This window comes from Phalangium opilio, unplaced genomic scaffold (genome assembly GCF_054372755.1).
Source record: "Phalangium opilio isolate 3A_F unplaced genomic scaffold, DU_Popi_V2 ptg000352l_1, whole genome shotgun sequence".
In the NCBI taxonomy this organism is placed as follows: domain Eukaryota; kingdom Metazoa; phylum Arthropoda; class Arachnida; order Opiliones; family Phalangiidae; genus Phalangium; species Phalangium opilio.
This window is the reverse complement of record NW_028324228.1, coordinates 3378177-3388383: the sequence shown is the minus strand read 5'-3', so window position 1 is coordinate 3388383 and position 10207 is coordinate 3378177. Positions and strand designations below refer to the sequence as shown.

Below are 10207 nucleotides of genomic sequence, written 5' to 3'. Positions count from 1 at the left end.
TGCACCGGCCGGGAATCGAACCCGGACCTCCCGCTTGGAAGGCGAGAATTCTACCATTGAACTACCGATGCTTGCATAGGTCACACTTCGATATGACACACAAAAGAAGCCTAGATTAGTATACATTTAAAAAACTGCTCCCCGGCGGGGAATCGAACCCCGGTCTCTCGCGTGACAGGCGAGGATACTCACCACTATACTACCGAGGATGAATCAAATTTGGTTATCTCAGTTTTTTAATCTTATAGTACTTCTATCCGAATTTTCTACCATTGAACTACCGATGCTTGCATAGGTCACACTTCGATATGACACACAAAAGAAGCCTAGATTAGTATACATATAATAAACCGCTCCCCGGCGGGGAATCGAACCCCGGTCTCTCGCGTGACAGGCGAGGATACTCACCACTATACTACCGAGCATGAATGAAAGCTGGTTATCTCAGTTTTTTAAACTTATAGTACTTCTATCCGAATTTTTTTCGCAAAGTCCCGGAGCATGCGCGATAGTCACTAATTAAATGAAAAAGTGAGTTTGAAGAAAAAGTAACCCAATAAAATACTCTACGCTAGAAATAATGGTCAAGGCGATTTCTGAACCCTTTACTTTTCGAGAAACGTTATTGGTTTTACAAAAAATGTGCACGATTTTGAGAGTCAAAGAAACGAGATCGTACGGCTTGCACCGGCCGGGAATCGAACCCGGACCTCCCGCTTGGAAGGCGAGAATTCTACCATTGAACTACCGATGCTTGCATAGGTCACACTTCGATATGACACACAAAAGAAGCCTAGATTAGTATACATTTAAAAAACCGCTCCCCGGCGGGGAATCGAACCCCGGTCTCTCGCGTGACAGGCGAGGATACTCACCACTATACTACCGAGGATGAATCAAATTTGGTTATCTCAGTTTTTTAATCTTATAGTACTTCTATCCGAATTTACTTTTCGAGAAACGTTATTGGTTTTACAAAAAATGTGCACGATTTTGAGAGTCAAAGAAACGAGATCGTACGGCTTGCACCGGCCGGGAATCGAACCCGGACCTCCCGCTTGGAAGGCGAGAATTCTACCATTGAACTACCGATGCTTGCATAGGTCACACTTCGATATGACACACAAAAGAAGCCTAGATTAGTATACATTTAAAAAACCGCTCCCCGGCGGGGAATCGAACCCCGGTCTCTCGCGTGACAGGCGAGGATACTCACCACTATACTACCGAGGATGAATCAAATTTGGTTATCTCAGTTTTTTAATCTTATAGTACTTCTATCCGAATTTTCTACCATTGAACTACCGATGCTTGCATAGGTCACACTTCGATATGACACACAAAAGAAGCCTGGATTAGTATACATATAATAAACCGCTCCCCGGCGGGGAATCGAACCCCGGTCTCTCGCGTGACAGGCGAGGATACTCACCACTATACTACCGAGCATGGATGAAAGCGGGTTATCTCAGTTTTTTAAACTTATAGTACTTCTATCCGAATTTTTTTCGCAAAGTCCCGGAGCATGTGCAATAGTCAGTAATTAAATGAAAAAGTGAGTTTGAAGAAAAAGTAACCCTATAAAATACTCTACGCTAGAAATAATGGTCTAGGCGATTTCTGAACACTTTACTTTTCGAGAAAGGTTATTGGTTTTACAAAAAATGTGCACGCTTTTGAGAGTCAAAGAAACGAGATCGTACGGGTTGCACCGGCCGGGAATCGAACCCGGACCTCCCGCTTGGAAGGCGAGAATTCTACCATTGAACTACCGATGCTTGCATAGGTCACACTTCGATATGACACACAAAAGAAGCCTAGATTAGTATACCTATAATAAACCGCTCCCCGGCGGGGAATCGAACCCCGGTCTCTCGCGTGACAGGCGAGGATACTCACCACTATACTACCGAGCATGAATGAAAGCTGGTTATCTCAGTTTTTTAAACTTATAGTACTTCTATCCGAATTTTTTTCGCAAAGTCCCGGAGCATGCGCGATAGTCACTAATTAAATGAAAAAGTGAGTTTGAAGAAAAAGTAACCCAATAAAATACTCTACGCTAGAAATAATGGTCAAGGCGATTTCTGAACCCTTTACTTTTCGAGAAACGTTATTGGTTTTACAAAAAATGTGCACGATTTTGAGAGTCAAAGAAACGAGATCGTACGGCTTGCACCGGCCGGGAATCGAACCCGGACCTCCCGCTTGGAAGGCGAGAATTCTACCATTGAACTACCGATGCTTGCATAGGTCACACTTCGATATGACACACAAAAGAAGCCTAGATTAGTATACATTTAAAAAACCGCTCCCCGGCGGGGAATCGAACCCCGGTCTCTCGCGTGACAGGCGAGGATACTCACCACTATACTACCGAGGATGAATCAAATTTGGTTATCTCAGTTTTTTAATCTTATAGTACTTCTATCCGAATTTACTTTTCGAGAAACGTTATTGGTTTTACAAAAAATGTGCACGATTTTGAGAGTCAAAGAAACGAGATCGTACGGCTTGCACCGGCCGGGAATCGAACCCGGACCTCCCGCTTGGAAGGCGAGAATTCTACCATTGAACTACCGATGCTTGCATAGGTCACACTTCGATATGACACACAAAAGAAGCCTAGATTAGTATACATTTAAAAAACCGCTCCCCGGCGGGGAATCGAACCCCGGTCTCTCGCGTGACAGGCGAGGATACTCACCACTATACTACCGAGGATGAATCAAATTTGGTTATCTCAGTTTTTTAATCTTATAGTACTTCTATCCGAATTTTCTACCATTGAACTACCGATGCTTGCATAGGTCACACTTCGATATGACACACAAAAGAAGCCTGGATTAGTATACATATAATAAACCGCTCCCCGGCGGGGAATCGAACCCCGGTCTCTCGCGTGACAGGCGAGGATACTCACCACTATACTACCGAGCATGGATGAAAGCTGGTTATCTCAGTTTTTTAAACTTATAGTACTTCTATCCGAATTTTTTTCGCAAAGTCCCGGAGCATGTGCAATAGTCAGTAATTAAATGAAAAAGTGAGTTTGAAGAAAAAGTAACCCTATAAAATACTCTACGCTAGAAATAATGGTCTAGGCGATTTCTGAACACTTTACTTTTCGAGAAAGGTTATTGGTTTTACAAAAAATGTGCACGATTTTGAGAGTCAAAGAAACGAGATCGTACGGGTTGCACCGGCCGGGAATCGAACCCGGACCTCCCGCTTGGAAGGCGAGAATTCTACCATTGAACTACCGATGCTTGCATAGGTCACACTTCGATATGACACACAAAAGAAGCCTAGATTAGTATACATTTAAAAAACCGCTCCCCGGCGGGGAATCGAACCCCGGTCTCTCGCGTGACAGGCGAGGATACTCACCACTATACTACCGAGGATGAACCATATTTGGTTATCTCAGTTTTTTAAACTTATAGTACTTCTATCCGATTTTTTTTCGCAAAGTCCCGGAGCATGTGCAATAGTCAGTAATTAAATGAAAAAGTGAGTTTGAAGAAAAAGTAACCCTATAAAATACTCTACGCTAGAAATAATGGTCTAGGCGATTTCTGAACACTTTACTTTTCGAGAAAGGTTATTGGTTTTACAAAAAATGTGCACGATTTTGAGAGTCAAAGAAACGAGATCGTACGGGTTGCACCGGCCGGGAATCGAACCCGGACCTCCCGCTTGGAAGGCGAGAATTCTACCATTGAACTACCGATGCTTGCATAGGTCACACTTCGATATGACACACAAAAGAAGCCTAGATTAGTATACATTTAAAAAACCGCTCCCCGGCGGGGAATCGAACCCCGGTCTCTCGCGTGACAGGCGAGGATACTCACCACTATACTACCGAGGATGAATCAAATTTGGTTATCTCAGTTTTTTAATCTTATAGTACTTCTATCCGAATTTTCTACCATTGAACTACCGATGCTTGCATAGGTCACACTTCGATATGACACACAAAAGAAGCCTAGATTAGTATACATATAATAAACCGCTCCCCGGCGGGGAATCGAACCCCGGTCTCTCGCGTGACAGGCGAGGATACTCACCACTATACTACCGAGCATGAATGAAAGCTGGTTATCTCAGTTTTTTAAACTTATAGTACTTCTATCCGAATTTTTTTCGCAAAGTCCCGGAGCATGTGCAATAGTCAGTAATTAAATGAAAGAGTGAGTTTGAAGAAAAAGTAACCCTATAAAATACTCTACGCTAGAAATAATGGTCTAGGCGATTTCTGAACACTTTACTTTTCGAGAAAGGTTATTGGTTTTACAAAAAATGTGCACGATTTTGAGAGTCAAAGAAAAGAGATCGTACGGGTTGCACCGGCCGGGAATCGAACCCGGACCTCCCGCTTGGAAGGCGAGAATTCTACCATTGAACTACCGATGCTTGCATAGGTCACACTTCGATATGACACACAAAAGAAGCCTAGATTAGTATACATTTAAAAAACCGCTCCCCGGCGGGGAATCGAACCCCGGTCTCTCGCGTGACAGGCGAGGATACTCACCACTATACTACCGAGGATGAACCATACTTGGTTATCTCAGTTTTTTAAACTTATAGTACTTCTATCCGAATTTTTTTCGCTAAGTCGAGGAGCATGCGCGATAGTCACTAATTAAATGAAAAAGTGAGTTTGAAGAAAAAGTAACCCAATAAAATACTCTACGCTAGAAATAATGGTCAAGGCGATTTCTGAACCCTTTACTTTTCGAGAAACGTTATTGGTTTTACAAAAAATGTGCACGATTTTGAGAGTCAAAGAAACGAGATCGTACGGCTTGCACCGGCCGGGAATCGAACCCGGACCTCCCGCTTGGAAGGCGAGAATTCTACCATTGAACTACCGATGCTTGCATAGGTCACACTTCGATATGACACACAAAAGAAGCCTAGATTAGTATACATTTAAAAAACCGCTCCCCGGCGGGGAATCGAACCCCGGTCTCTCGCGTGACAGGCGAGGATACTCACCACTATACTACCGAGGATGAATCAAATTTGGTTATCTCAGTTTTTTAATCTTATAGTACTTCTATCCGAATTTACTTTTCGAGAAACGTTATTGGTTTTACAAAAAATGTGCACGATTTTGAGAGTCAAAGAAACGAGATCGTACGGCTTTCTACCGGCCGGGAATCGAACCCGGACCTCCCGCTTGGAAGGCGAGAATTCTACCATTGAACTACCGATGCTTGCATAGGTCACACTTCGATATGACACACAAAAGAAGCCTAGATTAGTATACATTTAAAAAACCGCTCCCCGGCGGGGAATCGAACCCCGGTCTCTCGCGTGACAGGCGAGGATACTCACCACTATACTACCGAGGATGAATCAAATTTGGTTATCTCAGTTTTTTAATCTTATAGTACTTCTATCCGAATTTTCTACCATTGAACTACCGATGCTTGCATAGGTCACACTTCGATATGACACACAAAAGAAGCCTAGATTAGTATACATATAATAACCCGCTCCCCGGCGGGGAATCGAACCCCGGTCTCTCGCGTGACAGGCGAGGATACTCACCACTATACTACCGAGCATGAATGAAAGCTGGTTATCTCAGTTTTTTAAACTTATAGTACTTCTATCCGAATTTTTTTCGCAAAGTCCCGGAGCATGTGCAATAGTCAGTAATTAAATGAAAGAGTGAGTTTGAAGAAAAAGTAACCCTATAAAATACTCTACGCTAGAAATAATGGTCTAGGCGATTTCTGAACACTTTACTTTTCGAGAAAGGTTATTGGTTTTACAAAAAATGTGCACGATTTTGAGAGTCAAAGAAACGAGATCGTACGGGTTGCACCGGCCGGGAATCGAACCCGGACCTCCCGCTTGGAAGGCGAGAATTCTACCATTGAACTACCGATGCTTGCATAGGTCACACTTCGATATGACACACAAAAGAAGCCTAGATTAGTATACATTTAAAAAACCGCTCCCCGGCGGGGAATCGAACCCCGGTCTCTCGCGTGACAGGCGAGGATACTCACCACTATACTACCGAGGATGAACCATATTTGGTTATCTCAGTTTTTTAAACTTATAGTACTTCTATCCGAATTTTTTTCGCTAAGTCCCGGAGCATGCGCGATAGTCACTAATTAAATGAAAAAGTGAGTTTGAAGAAAAAGTAACCCAATAAAATACTCTACGCTAGAAATAATGGTCAAGGCGATTTCTGAACCCTTTACTTTTCGAGAAACGTTATTGGTTTTACAAAAAATGTGCACGATTTTGAGAGTCAAAGAAACGAGATCGTACGGCTTGCACCGGCCGGGAATCGAACCCGGACCTCCCGCTTGGAAGGCGAGAATTCTACCATTGAACTACCGATGCTTGCATAGGTCACACTTCGATATGACACACAAAAGAAGCCTAGATTAGTATACATTTAAAAAACCGCTCCCCGGCGGGGAATCGAACCCCGGTCTCTCGCGTGACAGGCGAGGATACTCACCACTATACTACCGAGGATGAATCAAATTTGGTTATCTCAGTTTTTTAATCTTATAGTACTTCTATCCGAATTTTCTACCATTGAACTACCGATGCTTGCATAGGTCACACTTCGATATGACACACAAAAGAAGCCTAGATTAGTATACATATAATAAACCGCTCCCCGGCGGGGAATCGAACCCCGGTCTCTCGCGTGACAGGCGAGGATACTCACCACTATACTACCGAGCATGAATGAAAGCTGGTTATCTCAGTTTTTTAAACTTATAGTACTTCTATCCGAATTTTTTTCGCAAAGTCCCGGAGCATGTGCAATAGTCAGTAATTAAATGAAAGAGTGAGTTTGAAGAAAAAGTAACCCTATAAAATACTCTACGCTAGAAATAATGGTCTAGGCGATTTCTGAACACTTTACTTTTCGAGAAAGGTTATTGGTTTTACAAAAAATGTGCACGATTTTGAGAGTCAAAGAAACGAGATCGTACGGCTTGCACCGGCCGGGAATCGAACCCGGACCTCCCGCTTGGAAGGCGAGAATTCTACCATTGAACTACCGATGCTTGCATAGGTCACACTTCGATATGACACACAAAAGAAGCCTAGATTAGTATACATTTAAAAAACCGCTCCCCGGCGGGGAATCGAACCCCGGTCTCTCGCGTGACAGGCGAGGATACTCACCACTATACTACCGAGGATGAATCAAATTTGGTTATCTCAGTTTTTTAATCTTATAGTACTTCTATCCGAATTTACTTTTAGAGAAACGTTATTGGTTTTACAAAAAATGTGCACGATTTTGAGAGTCAAAGAAACGAGATCGTACGGCTTGCACCGGCCGGGAATCGAACCCGGACCTCCCGCTTGGAAGGCGAGAATTCTACCATTGAACTACCGATGCTTGCATAGGTCACACTTCGATATGACACACAAAAGAAGCTTAGATTAGTATACATTTAAAAAACCGCTCCCCGGCGGGGAATCGAACCCCGGTCTCTCGCGTGACAGGCGAGGATACTCACCACTATACTACCGAGGATGAACCATATTTGGTTATCTCAGTTTTTTAAACTTATAGTACTTCTATCCGAATTTTTTTCGCAAAGTCCCGGAGCATATGCAATAGTCAGTAATTAAATGAAAAAGTGAGTTTGAAGAAAAAGTAACCCTATAAAATACTCTACGCTAGAAATAATGGTCTAGGCGATTTCTGAACACTTTATTTTTCGAGAAAGGTTATTGGTTTTACAAAAAATGTGCACGATTTTGAGAGTCAAAGAAACGGGATCGTACGGGTTGCACCGGCCGGGAATCGAACCCGGACCTCCCGCTTGGAAGGCGAGAATTCTACCATTGAACTACCGATGCTTGCATAGGTCACACTTCGATATGACACACAAAAGAAGCCTAGATTAGTATACATTTAAAAAACCGCTCCACGGCGGGGAATCGAACCCCGGTCTCTCGCGTGACAGGCGAGGATACTCACCACTATACTACCGAGGATGAATCAAATTTGGTTATCTCAGTTTTTTAATCTTATAGTACTTCTATCCGAATTTACTTTTCGAGAAACGTTATTGGTTTTACAAAAAATGTGCACGATTTTGAGAGTCAAAGAAACGAGATCGTACGGCTTGCACCGGCCGGGAATCGAACCCGGACCTCCCGCTTGGAAGGCGAGAATTCTACCATTGAACTACCGATGCTTGCATAGGTCACACTTCGATATGACACACAAAAGAAGCCTAGATTAGTATACATTTAAAAAACCGCTCCCCGGCGGGGAATCGAACCCCGGTCTCTCGCGTGACAGGCGAGGATACTCACCACTATACTACCGAGGATGAATCAAATTTGGTTATCTCAGTTTTTTAATCTTATAGTACTTCTATCCGAATTTTCTACCATTGAACTACCGATGCTTGCATAGGTCACACTTCGATATGACACACAAAAGAAGCCTAGATTAGTATACATATAATAAACCGCTCCCCGGCGGGGAATCGAACCCCGGTCTCTCGCGTGACAGGCGAGGATACTCACCACTATACTACCGAGCATGAATGAAAGCTGGTTATCTCAGTTTTTTAAACTTATAGTACTTCTATCCGAATTTTTTTCGCAAAGTCCCGGAGCATGTGCAATAGTCAGTAATTAAATGAAAAAGTGAGTTTGAAGAAAAAGTAACCCTATAAAATACTCTACGCTAGAAATAATGGTCTAGGCGATTTCTGAACACTTTACTTTTCGAGAAAGGTTATTGGTTTTACAAAAAATGTGCACGATTTTGAGAGTCAAAGAAACGAGATCGTACGGGTTGCACCGGCCGGGAATCGAACCCGGACCTCCCGCTTGGAAGGCGAGAATTCTACCATTGAACTACCGATGCTTGCATAGGTCACACTTCGATATGACACACAAAAGAAGCCTAGATTAGTATACATTTAAAAAACCGCTCCCCGGCGGGGAATCGAACCCCGGTCTCTCGCGTGACAGGCGAGGATACTCACCACTATACTACCGAGGATGAACCATATTTGGTTATCTCAGTTTTTTAAACTTATAGTACTTCTATCCGAATTTTTTTCGCTAAGTCCCGGAGCATGCGCGATAGTCACTAATTAAATGAAAAAGTGAGTTTGAAGAAAAAGTAACCGAATAAAATACTCTACGCTAGAAATAATGGTCAAGGCGATTTCTGAACCCTTTACTTTTCGAGAAACGTTATTGGTTTTACAAAAAATGTGCACGATTTTGAGAGTCAAAGAAACGAGATCGTACGGCTTGCACCGGCCGGGAATCGAACCCGGACCTCCCGCTTGGAAGGCGAGAATTCTACCATTGAACTACCGATGCTTGCATAGGTCACACTTCGATATGACACACAAAAGAAGCCTAGATTAGTATACATTTAAAAAACCGCTCCCCGGCGGGGAATCGAACCCCGGTCTCTCGCGTGACAGGCGAGGATACTCACCACTATACTACCGAGGATGAATCAAATTTGGTTATCTCAGTTTTTTAATCTTATAGTACTTCTATCCGAATTTACTTTTCGAGAAACGTTATTGGTTTTACAAAAAATGTGCACGATTTTGAGAGTCAAAGAAACGAGATCGTACGGCTTGCACCGGCCGGGAATCGAACCCGGACCTCCCGCTTGGAAGGCGAGAATTCTACCATTGAACTACCGATGCTTGCATAGGTCACACTTCGATATGACACACAAAAGAAGCCTAGATTAGTATACATTTAAAAAACCGCTCCCCGGCGGGGAATCGAACCCCGGTCTCTCGCGTGACAGGCGAGGATACTCACCACTATACTACCGAGGATGAATCAAATTTGGTTATCTCAGTTTTTTAATCTTATAGTACTTCTATCCGAATTTTCTACCATTGAACTACCGATGCTTGCATAGGTCACACTTCGATATGACACACAAAAGAAGCCTAGATTAGTATACATATAATAAACCGCTCCCCGGCGGGGAATCGAACCCCGGTCTCTCGCGTGACAGGCGAGGATACTCACCACTATACTACCGAGCATGAATGAAAGCTGGTTATCTCAGTTTTTTAAACTTATAGTACTTCTATCCGAATTTTTTTCGCAAAGTCCCGGAGCATATGCAATAGTCAGTAATTAAATGAAAAAGTGAGTTTGAAGAAAAAGTAACCCTATAAAATACTCTACGCTAGAA

The 10207-nt window shown here is 43.0% G+C and overlaps 48 non-coding genes across 48 annotated transcripts; all 48 read right to left on the bottom strand.

Annotated features, from left to right (window-relative positions):
• Positions 1–71, bottom strand: TRNAG-UCC (transfer RNA glycine (anticodon UCC)). Its single transcript has one exon. It is a non-coding gene; the product is annotated as a tRNA-Gly (tRNA).
• Positions 72–137: 66 nt separating this feature from the next.
• On the bottom strand, positions 138–209 carry TRNAD-GUC (transfer RNA aspartic acid (anticodon GUC)). The gene has a single exon. It is a non-coding gene; the product is annotated as a tRNA-Asp (tRNA).
• A 144-nt stretch (positions 210–353) lies between these two features.
• On the bottom strand, positions 354–425 carry TRNAD-GUC (transfer RNA aspartic acid (anticodon GUC)). The gene has a single exon. It is a non-coding gene; the product is annotated as a tRNA-Asp (tRNA).
• A 258-nt stretch (positions 426–683) lies between these two features.
• Positions 684–754, bottom strand: TRNAG-UCC (transfer RNA glycine (anticodon UCC)). Its single transcript has one exon. It is a non-coding gene; the product is annotated as a tRNA-Gly (tRNA).
• Positions 755–820: 66 nt separating this feature from the next.
• TRNAD-GUC (transfer RNA aspartic acid (anticodon GUC)) lies at positions 821–892 on the bottom strand. Its single transcript has one exon. It is a non-coding gene; the product is annotated as a tRNA-Asp (tRNA).
• Positions 893–1024: 132 nt separating this feature from the next.
• Positions 1025–1095, bottom strand: TRNAG-UCC (transfer RNA glycine (anticodon UCC)). The gene has a single exon. It is a non-coding gene; the product is annotated as a tRNA-Gly (tRNA).
• A 66-nt stretch (positions 1096–1161) lies between these two features.
• TRNAD-GUC (transfer RNA aspartic acid (anticodon GUC)) lies at positions 1162–1233 on the bottom strand. Its single transcript has one exon. It is a non-coding gene; the product is annotated as a tRNA-Asp (tRNA).
• Positions 1234–1377: 144 nt separating this feature from the next.
• On the bottom strand, positions 1378–1449 carry TRNAD-GUC (transfer RNA aspartic acid (anticodon GUC)). The gene has a single exon. It is a non-coding gene; the product is annotated as a tRNA-Asp (tRNA).
• Positions 1450–1707: 258 nt separating this feature from the next.
• On the bottom strand, positions 1708–1778 carry TRNAG-UCC (transfer RNA glycine (anticodon UCC)). The gene has a single exon. It is a non-coding gene; the product is annotated as a tRNA-Gly (tRNA).
• A 66-nt stretch (positions 1779–1844) lies between these two features.
• On the bottom strand, positions 1845–1916 carry TRNAD-GUC (transfer RNA aspartic acid (anticodon GUC)). The gene has a single exon. It is a non-coding gene; the product is annotated as a tRNA-Asp (tRNA).
• A 258-nt stretch (positions 1917–2174) lies between these two features.
• TRNAG-UCC (transfer RNA glycine (anticodon UCC)) lies at positions 2175–2245 on the bottom strand. The gene has a single exon. It is a non-coding gene; the product is annotated as a tRNA-Gly (tRNA).
• Positions 2246–2311: 66 nt separating this feature from the next.
• Positions 2312–2383, bottom strand: TRNAD-GUC (transfer RNA aspartic acid (anticodon GUC)). The gene has a single exon. It is a non-coding gene; the product is annotated as a tRNA-Asp (tRNA).
• A 132-nt stretch (positions 2384–2515) lies between these two features.
• TRNAG-UCC (transfer RNA glycine (anticodon UCC)) lies at positions 2516–2586 on the bottom strand. The gene has a single exon. It is a non-coding gene; the product is annotated as a tRNA-Gly (tRNA).
• A 66-nt stretch (positions 2587–2652) lies between these two features.
• Positions 2653–2724, bottom strand: TRNAD-GUC (transfer RNA aspartic acid (anticodon GUC)). Its single transcript has one exon. It is a non-coding gene; the product is annotated as a tRNA-Asp (tRNA).
• A 144-nt stretch (positions 2725–2868) lies between these two features.
• TRNAD-GUC (transfer RNA aspartic acid (anticodon GUC)) lies at positions 2869–2940 on the bottom strand. Its single transcript has one exon. It is a non-coding gene; the product is annotated as a tRNA-Asp (tRNA).
• Positions 2941–3198: 258 nt separating this feature from the next.
• TRNAG-UCC (transfer RNA glycine (anticodon UCC)) lies at positions 3199–3269 on the bottom strand. The gene has a single exon. It is a non-coding gene; the product is annotated as a tRNA-Gly (tRNA).
• A 66-nt stretch (positions 3270–3335) lies between these two features.
• On the bottom strand, positions 3336–3407 carry TRNAD-GUC (transfer RNA aspartic acid (anticodon GUC)). The gene has a single exon. It is a non-coding gene; the product is annotated as a tRNA-Asp (tRNA).
• Positions 3408–3665: 258 nt separating this feature from the next.
• On the bottom strand, positions 3666–3736 carry TRNAG-UCC (transfer RNA glycine (anticodon UCC)). Its single transcript has one exon. It is a non-coding gene; the product is annotated as a tRNA-Gly (tRNA).
• Positions 3737–3802: 66 nt separating this feature from the next.
• Positions 3803–3874, bottom strand: TRNAD-GUC (transfer RNA aspartic acid (anticodon GUC)). Its single transcript has one exon. It is a non-coding gene; the product is annotated as a tRNA-Asp (tRNA).
• Positions 3875–4018: 144 nt separating this feature from the next.
• TRNAD-GUC (transfer RNA aspartic acid (anticodon GUC)) lies at positions 4019–4090 on the bottom strand. The gene has a single exon. It is a non-coding gene; the product is annotated as a tRNA-Asp (tRNA).
• A 258-nt stretch (positions 4091–4348) lies between these two features.
• On the bottom strand, positions 4349–4419 carry TRNAG-UCC (transfer RNA glycine (anticodon UCC)). Its single transcript has one exon. It is a non-coding gene; the product is annotated as a tRNA-Gly (tRNA).
• Positions 4420–4485: 66 nt separating this feature from the next.
• On the bottom strand, positions 4486–4557 carry TRNAD-GUC (transfer RNA aspartic acid (anticodon GUC)). Its single transcript has one exon. It is a non-coding gene; the product is annotated as a tRNA-Asp (tRNA).
• A 258-nt stretch (positions 4558–4815) lies between these two features.
• Positions 4816–4886, bottom strand: TRNAG-UCC (transfer RNA glycine (anticodon UCC)). Its single transcript has one exon. It is a non-coding gene; the product is annotated as a tRNA-Gly (tRNA).
• Positions 4887–4952: 66 nt separating this feature from the next.
• Positions 4953–5024, bottom strand: TRNAD-GUC (transfer RNA aspartic acid (anticodon GUC)). The gene has a single exon. It is a non-coding gene; the product is annotated as a tRNA-Asp (tRNA).
• A 133-nt stretch (positions 5025–5157) lies between these two features.
• TRNAG-UCC (transfer RNA glycine (anticodon UCC)) lies at positions 5158–5228 on the bottom strand. Its single transcript has one exon. It is a non-coding gene; the product is annotated as a tRNA-Gly (tRNA).
• A 66-nt stretch (positions 5229–5294) lies between these two features.
• Positions 5295–5366, bottom strand: TRNAD-GUC (transfer RNA aspartic acid (anticodon GUC)). The gene has a single exon. It is a non-coding gene; the product is annotated as a tRNA-Asp (tRNA).
• A 144-nt stretch (positions 5367–5510) lies between these two features.
• On the bottom strand, positions 5511–5582 carry TRNAD-GUC (transfer RNA aspartic acid (anticodon GUC)). The gene has a single exon. It is a non-coding gene; the product is annotated as a tRNA-Asp (tRNA).
• A 258-nt stretch (positions 5583–5840) lies between these two features.
• On the bottom strand, positions 5841–5911 carry TRNAG-UCC (transfer RNA glycine (anticodon UCC)). Its single transcript has one exon. It is a non-coding gene; the product is annotated as a tRNA-Gly (tRNA).
• Positions 5912–5977: 66 nt separating this feature from the next.
• On the bottom strand, positions 5978–6049 carry TRNAD-GUC (transfer RNA aspartic acid (anticodon GUC)). Its single transcript has one exon. It is a non-coding gene; the product is annotated as a tRNA-Asp (tRNA).
• Positions 6050–6307: 258 nt separating this feature from the next.
• Positions 6308–6378, bottom strand: TRNAG-UCC (transfer RNA glycine (anticodon UCC)). The gene has a single exon. It is a non-coding gene; the product is annotated as a tRNA-Gly (tRNA).
• A 66-nt stretch (positions 6379–6444) lies between these two features.
• Positions 6445–6516, bottom strand: TRNAD-GUC (transfer RNA aspartic acid (anticodon GUC)). Its single transcript has one exon. It is a non-coding gene; the product is annotated as a tRNA-Asp (tRNA).
• Positions 6517–6660: 144 nt separating this feature from the next.
• Positions 6661–6732, bottom strand: TRNAD-GUC (transfer RNA aspartic acid (anticodon GUC)). The gene has a single exon. It is a non-coding gene; the product is annotated as a tRNA-Asp (tRNA).
• Positions 6733–6990: 258 nt separating this feature from the next.
• TRNAG-UCC (transfer RNA glycine (anticodon UCC)) lies at positions 6991–7061 on the bottom strand. Its single transcript has one exon. It is a non-coding gene; the product is annotated as a tRNA-Gly (tRNA).
• Positions 7062–7127: 66 nt separating this feature from the next.
• TRNAD-GUC (transfer RNA aspartic acid (anticodon GUC)) lies at positions 7128–7199 on the bottom strand. Its single transcript has one exon. It is a non-coding gene; the product is annotated as a tRNA-Asp (tRNA).
• A 132-nt stretch (positions 7200–7331) lies between these two features.
• TRNAG-UCC (transfer RNA glycine (anticodon UCC)) lies at positions 7332–7402 on the bottom strand. The gene has a single exon. It is a non-coding gene; the product is annotated as a tRNA-Gly (tRNA).
• A 66-nt stretch (positions 7403–7468) lies between these two features.
• Positions 7469–7540, bottom strand: TRNAD-GUC (transfer RNA aspartic acid (anticodon GUC)). Its single transcript has one exon. It is a non-coding gene; the product is annotated as a tRNA-Asp (tRNA).
• A 258-nt stretch (positions 7541–7798) lies between these two features.
• On the bottom strand, positions 7799–7869 carry TRNAG-UCC (transfer RNA glycine (anticodon UCC)). Its single transcript has one exon. It is a non-coding gene; the product is annotated as a tRNA-Gly (tRNA).
• A 66-nt stretch (positions 7870–7935) lies between these two features.
• TRNAD-GUC (transfer RNA aspartic acid (anticodon GUC)) lies at positions 7936–8007 on the bottom strand. The gene has a single exon. It is a non-coding gene; the product is annotated as a tRNA-Asp (tRNA).
• A 132-nt stretch (positions 8008–8139) lies between these two features.
• TRNAG-UCC (transfer RNA glycine (anticodon UCC)) lies at positions 8140–8210 on the bottom strand. The gene has a single exon. It is a non-coding gene; the product is annotated as a tRNA-Gly (tRNA).
• A 66-nt stretch (positions 8211–8276) lies between these two features.
• Positions 8277–8348, bottom strand: TRNAD-GUC (transfer RNA aspartic acid (anticodon GUC)). Its single transcript has one exon. It is a non-coding gene; the product is annotated as a tRNA-Asp (tRNA).
• Positions 8349–8492: 144 nt separating this feature from the next.
• TRNAD-GUC (transfer RNA aspartic acid (anticodon GUC)) lies at positions 8493–8564 on the bottom strand. Its single transcript has one exon. It is a non-coding gene; the product is annotated as a tRNA-Asp (tRNA).
• A 258-nt stretch (positions 8565–8822) lies between these two features.
• On the bottom strand, positions 8823–8893 carry TRNAG-UCC (transfer RNA glycine (anticodon UCC)). The gene has a single exon. It is a non-coding gene; the product is annotated as a tRNA-Gly (tRNA).
• A 66-nt stretch (positions 8894–8959) lies between these two features.
• TRNAD-GUC (transfer RNA aspartic acid (anticodon GUC)) lies at positions 8960–9031 on the bottom strand. Its single transcript has one exon. It is a non-coding gene; the product is annotated as a tRNA-Asp (tRNA).
• A 258-nt stretch (positions 9032–9289) lies between these two features.
• On the bottom strand, positions 9290–9360 carry TRNAG-UCC (transfer RNA glycine (anticodon UCC)). Its single transcript has one exon. It is a non-coding gene; the product is annotated as a tRNA-Gly (tRNA).
• Positions 9361–9426: 66 nt separating this feature from the next.
• TRNAD-GUC (transfer RNA aspartic acid (anticodon GUC)) lies at positions 9427–9498 on the bottom strand. The gene has a single exon. It is a non-coding gene; the product is annotated as a tRNA-Asp (tRNA).
• A 132-nt stretch (positions 9499–9630) lies between these two features.
• Positions 9631–9701, bottom strand: TRNAG-UCC (transfer RNA glycine (anticodon UCC)). Its single transcript has one exon. It is a non-coding gene; the product is annotated as a tRNA-Gly (tRNA).
• Positions 9702–9767: 66 nt separating this feature from the next.
• On the bottom strand, positions 9768–9839 carry TRNAD-GUC (transfer RNA aspartic acid (anticodon GUC)). Its single transcript has one exon. It is a non-coding gene; the product is annotated as a tRNA-Asp (tRNA).
• A 144-nt stretch (positions 9840–9983) lies between these two features.
• TRNAD-GUC (transfer RNA aspartic acid (anticodon GUC)) lies at positions 9984–10055 on the bottom strand. The gene has a single exon. It is a non-coding gene; the product is annotated as a tRNA-Asp (tRNA).
• Positions 10056–10207: the final 152 nt, after the last annotated feature.